The 7,569-nt window shown below is 37.4% G+C and overlaps 1 long non-coding RNA gene across 1 annotated transcript; it reads left to right on the top strand.

Moving 5' to 3' along the window:
- Positions 1-1,418: 1,418 nt before the first annotated feature.
- On the top strand, positions 1,419-5,193 carry LOC135209711 (uncharacterized). The gene is made up of 5 exons (XR_010313406.1): positions 1,419-1,617; positions 2,831-2,934; positions 4,178-4,355; positions 4,471-4,707; positions 5,009-5,193. It is a non-coding gene; the product is annotated as an uncharacterized LOC135209711 (long non-coding RNA).
- Positions 5,194-7,569: the final 2,376 nt, after the last annotated feature.

The raw sequence follows: 7,569 nt of genomic DNA, 5'->3' as shown, positions 1-7,569 counted from the left end.
ATGACCTGTGATACCCACTATCTTTATCATGCCGTCTATGACTTGTTTTGCTGTGAGAGTATCTTATGAACTGTCAGATACCCACCCAGCGATCAATATATATCAGGAAATTGTCGACCTTTGCAATAGAATAGGTCAGCTAAGAACTTGCAAGAGGTTCCTTTGGTAATGAGTCTGATTCCATGGTAGCTTTAGTTAAGAACGTCTGCTGGTAAATATTTCTTTAACTTGATAAGTACTAAAAAGACATCAGGTTTCCAAATGGCTGTCAGTATTGACAGTATAACGAACCTGTTGCAATGAAACAAAGGCTTTGCATTGTTATTATAACCAGTAGTTCTGTCTGTGTCCAAAATATCCTGTGACAATGCTAACCATTAATTTTTTTAAGCGTGTATGGGACCACTGGAATAATTGACAGGTTAAAGTGAATAGTCATCGAACCACAATGAAATCGCAATTAACTTGCATCGCTCACATTTATTTCGACGTGAAATCTCGCCGATTTTGATCGACAAATGAATTTATCAATTGATTTTCAGTGCGCCGGCATTATATTCGAAAGCTAATTGGAAATCATTAGCTCGGACTTTTATGGCAACGCCAGATAATTGATGTTACTAGATGATATAATTATTTGATCATAGTACCTAACGATTTCACGCCAGGGATATAAATAGCAATATTGTTTTTCGAATCACGAGTGGAAATCTGTTTGCTTGTTCGTAGCTGTCACAAAACTGGACGTTGTATAAGGAAAAAAAATCGTTTCCCCGACTCGTTTTCACTCTGGAAGGAAATCAGTAGGAGAAGAGCTCTTGCTATGCCCACGGTCCACACCGTGGCTATGCCTAGAGGTGTCTTCATTGGAGAATTGACGTGAGGGTCGAAGTCGAAGTCACTGCCGGAAGTCGAACACTCAAGCCGAGATAACCGTCAGCAAATGGAAATCTAGACTGCGAGCGTCGGCAGCAATGTTCAAAGTTCCGTTCTTGATGGATTTTCTCAGCTCGTTTGTATTATAGGAAATGGCCCGATGCACTTCAGTTCAGTTGGTATATCTCTTCAGATATAAGAAAATAGCGATTATAAGGTGATGCTCTCAATTGTATTGTTTACTTCTTTATATGGTCCGGAATTGCTTTATCTACTGCTTTATATGATCCAGAATTGCATTGTCTACTGCTTTATATGGTCTTCGTCGCGGTAGCTACCTTAAAGCATGTTAGAACATAACAATTCTCAGAAGCTTTTTTTCGGCCAGTTTTTATCATTTACTGACCTAATTTAAAATGCAGGTGTAGGCTACAAAGTTATAAGATTTACGAGGTGGTAAAGCCTCTCTTTGCCCAAGTGTATCTTACGTGGCCTAGAAATTTAGAAAATTGTTTGTCAACGTACCAAATTTAATTGCTGAAATATTATTGGAACGGTTGGAACTTCCACTTCCAAGTTCCACCAAGTTTCAGACTTCCAGTTCCAGCTGTCGAAAAGTGTGGGTTACTGGCCAATTCTCAGTGTCTCTAGTTCTTCCCTAAGTGATATTTTTTCCTGAATTTATTCGTCCAGATTAAATACATTGAAAATTATTTTAAGGAGCAAGGAATGCTTTTACAGGTATGGTTCTTCATTATTTCTAAGGTGAAATTAATGTTTTTCTTTGTAAATTTAGACACCTAAATGTGTAGCCTGATTAGCCTACTGGCTAAGCTTAGGTAAGGCAGAAGGGTATTAGTTTGCCTTTAAGGTGACAGCAGGGTACCTAATCAAGTTTCAAGTAGTATTGTGTAGGCCTAGGTTATTATTTTGTAATCACGTGATGCCTATGATGTAATAAAAGGAAATTCAGTCCTGGTGACATAGGGTGAATGAACGACCGAGCGGCGACATAGCAGCCACCTCTCCCAGAAAGTGGCCACATTCCCGAAAAAGTGTCCTTGAATTCACTGCTATGAGCATCAGTCAAGAGTTGTGGCCCATCCAGGCAGCACAACGTATCCTCCTCACGAACTAAGTGTCTTCTCCTAAATTATAAAATAATTCCATAATTCAAGCGCTCTTTCGGGAAGTGGCAGTGTTCCGAGAGAGGTGGCCGCTATTGGTTAGGTTAGGCTAGGCTAGACGGTGGGACCATCATAATTTATTTGTTCTTGCCGAGGAAATTTTGCCTATATTATCATGGCAACCAAGGAAAGACCTACATTGTGCTAAATTAATTTATTTGTATGCCACGAACAGTTCATCATTTGTGCTTTGAAGTTTTGTGAAATAAGTTCATTATCACCAACCACTTCCAGTACCGTGTGGCACAAAGGCCTCCGTGAGACTATTTTTTTTCTGTTTACACAAAATAACAATCTTTCTGTGGCTAGGTTAGGATACGTTCTAGTTTTTTCATATAGGTTTTATGGGGAGCAAGTCAAGATTAGTAAACCCACATTTTTTGAAGACAAAATTATAGGTACCACTTTGATTTATATATATATGTGTATGCAAATGAGATTTTAGGTGTGTATTGGTTTATTGATATAAATCAGATTGTCATGTGCCATCTGACTTTTCTCCCATTCGAATTCCCTTCCATTTATATCAAATTGCCTTGAAGGTTTTAATAGAATAACAGTTGTGAAGTGTAATTTTATTAATTATATAATTAAATAATCATATAATTGTCATTGCCAATGTTGGCTGAGAATGCCTTGCTATAACCATGATGTATAATGTGATTTTCTTTACAAACACTTGGTTTACATTCATGTCAGTTATGTAATTTATGCATCTGGCATTTTAAGCGTTCTAACATTATTTTCATCTTTGCATTTTCTTCTAGGAGTTGGAGATCGCAATTTTAAAGCAAAAGGAAAGGTATTAAGACAGATATGTGCTTCCACCAGACTACTTCATAACCAAAAGACATCGTAAAAGAAAATTTAGGTAGGTAATTATTATTATTTATTTTTTTTTTTAACTGATAAGAGTTAGTTAAAATAGGGGCTTAGGAACCATGAAAAGTGTACCTTAGTTTTCAGTATTTCGAAATGTGATTTAGAATGTAGGTGCTTTCTACCCAGGTAAGCTCTTTCTGTGAGGAAGCTTTTTAGTTTATTCTTGTACTACTTGCTTGTGAAATGCCTGTACAATTGCAAACTTCAGACATGTTTTCTTTGGATTTTTCCATTACCTTTTCTTGTTGGAGCAGGTGTATACAATTACTGCCAAATTTGACTTTCCTTCAAATGTCTTTTCCAGACATGAATCATTAATTCCATAAAAAACAGAGTTTACATTTGTGGCCAAGTCCCACTTTTTTCATGCTTGCTTTTTGCAGAGCTGGGACTGGATTGTGCTTTGTGAAATACCTTTTTGTTCTTTGCATTTCAAAGTATCTGGTCCCTCGTGCCTCTTCAGGGAATTTGCACCTTTGCCTTCTTGCGTGGCTATGGTTGTTGAATAAATCCTTATGCTTATGTAATTAGGGAGTGTATAATTCTCTGACATTGTTAAAATTCGTTTTGATTAGACAATGAAGTTGTCTCAGCTGCTGTTAGTTACTCTGCAAATGTAAAGGTTTCTTCTTTTTGATACACATTTGCTTTTTTCTTGGTCATACAGTATCAGATATATAGTACAAACCTAAGGTTTGAATGTCTCATATTGTACATTGTATTTTATAGGGGTGCCTTCTTTGTTGCTACAGTGCTGTACTAGGTTAGCTAGCTAGTTGTATTTCTCTTTTCCCGTACTAAGTAGAATGCTGGTGCACCTATACATACACATACATGACTAGGGCTCAAAATTGAAATACTCATAATGCTTTTTCAGTAGTTGTTTGCATTGTTGATGAGCAGGATGTGAGTGGAGCTTTGTATATACATAGCTTTCTGCCTATAAGGAGGGATGCATTCAGTTTTTACCTAAGGTCTAATAAAAGCATGAGTATGACTTAAAATTTTCTTGTAGGATATAGGTTACCAGACAAACAGTGAATGACAGCATTATCCATGGTAGAGATTTTATTTGGTATGTTGTGTTAGGGCCTTCCAGACTTGTGTGCTTTTTACTGTATGAAAAATTGCAATTAGTGTAAATTTTCCATTTAAGACTAACTCGTTTAGAAAATTAGAATTTAAAATATTTTTCAGCTGTATATTATAAATTTTTGTTCTATATTCCTGAGAACACTTAGTAATGGACGACCACCACAGCCTGAAGAGAACATTCTGGTTGTTAATACAAGACCACCAAAGCCTTGAAGCTGGAGGACCTGGAATTAAGCAGGGAAACCACAGCCTCGAAGCTGGTGGAATAAATTGCAAGAGGACTTCAGTTTGAACGTTTACTATATATTGAAGCCAGTAAGTGATCCAGGTGCTCTGAATTTATACATTTTTGCTGGTGGTATCAGAATTGTGGCTTAATGAACATTAGTAGCAGTATTCTGGATATGAGTCCGCTGGTCCTATATTCCAGATAACACTTGAGAAGTCCAAGACGACTATAACCTTAAGCCTGGAGAATGATATTCTGGTGGTTAATGTAAGACCACCACAGACTTTAACCTGGAATTAAGCAAGAAATTCACAGCCTCGAAGCAGGAGTAGTTCATTGCAAGAGGACTTCGTTTCAACGTTTACTATTAATATAGATTGAAGCCGGTAATCCAGGGCCTCTTGAGTTAATCTACCCGTCTGGACCAAACATTATCAAGTAAATTTATTTTTTTTTTTTTTTTTTTTTTTTTTTTTTTTTTGTGCGGGTGAAGAATTTGGTTGATGTGGTGATACTTCCCTTAATAAACTGAAAATAAACTGAAGAGTAGTAGTAATCTGGAAATTTTAATGTTCTTTTATTTTGTTACTTGTATAGATCCTCAACAAACAAAAACTTTTGCAGATATATAAATTCTATGACATTTTTAGAGTACTAATCCCCACCTGCTTTATAGCTTCTTTCTTTCTTCTACTGCGACCAACTCTTAGGTTTTCGCTTATTTGCTAAATTTCTCCAGAAGAAACTACAGTAGTGCCATCAAGTGTGCCTGGCGTAATCGAGGTTACTGAAATGGGTGTTACTGTGTTGTGGTCCTTCCGAGGTGCACCCATCAGCCTTTTCCTTAACCTCCATTCTTCCTTCTTGGTGTGCTACGCAGATGCTTCATACCGGATGTGTCAACCCACGGTCAGAACCCTAAAATGGAATAGATCCCTTTTAGTATTCTCTTAATAATATTCAGTGGTATCACTGAATATTTTAAGTTACAGGTATTGACAATTCATGAGATACCACTGTGAATATATTGTCAATATCTGGAACTTAATATAATTTTCACAGTGGTATCCATGAATTGTCAACATCTGGGACTAGATCATTTGAAGTACATTAACTGATCTTAGCAAGCATTACTTTTTGTATTATTTATAAATATGGAATGTTGAAGGGAATTAATTTGTTAATCTTGCCAAACATTAAAAAAATCAAACTAGTTACCCAAGTTGAGCCTCCTTGAGTAGAGCTGTTCACTCTACACCTTCGTTCGCTTGATCCAAAATTCATAGAGACGTGAATTTTCTTCCATAATTCCAGTATTTACGGTTTCTCTCTCCACATGGCAGGGAAATCCTGTAAATATACATAACCTTGAGAACATTGCATTGCACGGGAAACATGATTAGAAATCCTTGGAGGCAAAACAAACAAAATCACAGTCTACACATTGCTACTTAGAATTTTGCATTTACTTTACAGGAAACTTAAGTTAACCTTGACGAAAGAGATATATTTGTTTAATCAAGATAAGCGCCTCAGTGGCGTGATCAGTATGGTCTTGGCCTGCCACCTCGGTGGCCGCAAGTTCAATTCCCGGGCATTCCACTGAGGGGTTAGAGATGTGTATTTCTGGTGATAGAAGTTCACTCTCGACGTGGTTCGGAACTCACGTAAAGCCGTGGGGGACGTCCCGTTGCTGAATAACCATACTGGTTCAATGCAACGTAAAAAGAAATAATCATACGAACAAACAAGATAGTCATATACATAAATTGCACACAAGTTACATAAATCATAACTGTCTATAACCAGTCTGCGTGAGTGTGAATGAACGTTGACAACCTTCCCAAATATTCAAGATAGATAATATTCTGTCAGAAGGTTAAGTCATGGGCTTAAGAGGTTTCTATATTTGGAAGAAGAGCAAATCGAGGATACGCAGACATTAATATGTGAGATAACTTTTAAAAGTAAAAAACTCAAGCATATTACTTTGTTAAAGTTAATATCTCTGTCCCCCCCAAGTTGAATCTCCTCTCCCGAAACCAGATGAATGGTGAAAGAAGTGACCGAAATCGCTCGTAATGTTATCACGGTTTTAACGACGAAACCAGAAATGCAAAAGCAGGAAGTTTTAGGGACCTTCCGGAAAGATAGGTCGGGTACAGGAAAGTTCTCCGTACGGTGAAAGGACCCCCGGGGGTTGGTGGTGGCGGGGGGGAGGAGAGTAGATCCCGAAGGCCAACTGAGTTTGTAGAGGTCGCACAGAGAAAAGGAAAAAAAAAACGCAAGCGAGTGCACACATGGGACTACTGGAAATGGACTCTCTCTCTCTCTCTCTCTCTCTCTCTCTCTCTCTCTCTCTCTCTCTCTCTCTCTCTCTCTCTCTCTCATCAGAAGAACAGGTTGATATATGCAGCAGCTTAGAATATTTACTGATATCTGTTCTATCTAATTCTGAGAGAGTGAGTGAGTTTTTGTTCCTCACTTAGTGAATATTAGAGATAAATAATGCAACACTGAAAGTACCGTATAAATATATAAATACTGAAGATGAACAATTTGAAATTGAAAGGAAAATAATTAATGGTTCCTGGCCACATTGCACATTGCAATTCTTGTCAACTGTGGACGATCTTAGTAGTTACATGAAGATGGCGGTTAATAAATTAGACCGAATACTCTTATATAGAGGACATATTTTGGTAAGGATAACTAAGTCCTTCGGTCGAAGGCGAGATTCACAAAGAAGTCGTTTCAGGATTACGTCATTAAAACAATTATAAGGTTAATTGTCTTATTAGAAAACAACCCTTCATACCTGATCTAATTTTATGTTTTACTTATTTCTTTTTCATTAACCATCTATTAAAAATAAAACTACCCATTCCTTCAGTATCGTCAGGAATGTATCCACGTGTTTTAAAACTTTTTGAAAAGCTTTCTATATAATCCGAGTAGAAAAAAGGAAAGACTGAACGCCATAATATACGAAAATCTATTAAGAAATGCACACAAGGATCCCTTGAAGGTGACTCAGTAACAGACGACCTAACTTATACCATCTGACAAATAACAGGACAGCCCGTGAGAAACAACCTCCTTCCATAGAAGTTAATCTAATATCGAAAGACGTCGATGTTCTCGAAGGTCTCCTGCTGTCCTGACAAAGTCAGGGAACATTAGAGGGGAAGATATATAATATTGTCCAGTCGAATATGAGAGAGAGAAGTGAGCAAACGCTTTCACGCTAGACAACACAAGTAAAAGCGGTGTGGACGGGAGGGGTCGTACAATAACTTC

Source organism: Macrobrachium nipponense, chromosome 38, assembly GCF_015104395.2.
Source record: "Macrobrachium nipponense isolate FS-2020 chromosome 38, ASM1510439v2, whole genome shotgun sequence".
NCBI classification, from domain to species: Eukaryota; Metazoa; Arthropoda; class Malacostraca; order Decapoda; family Palaemonidae; genus Macrobrachium; species Macrobrachium nipponense.
Note: the sequence above shows the minus strand (reverse complement) of the source record. Positions and strands in the feature narration are given on the sequence as shown.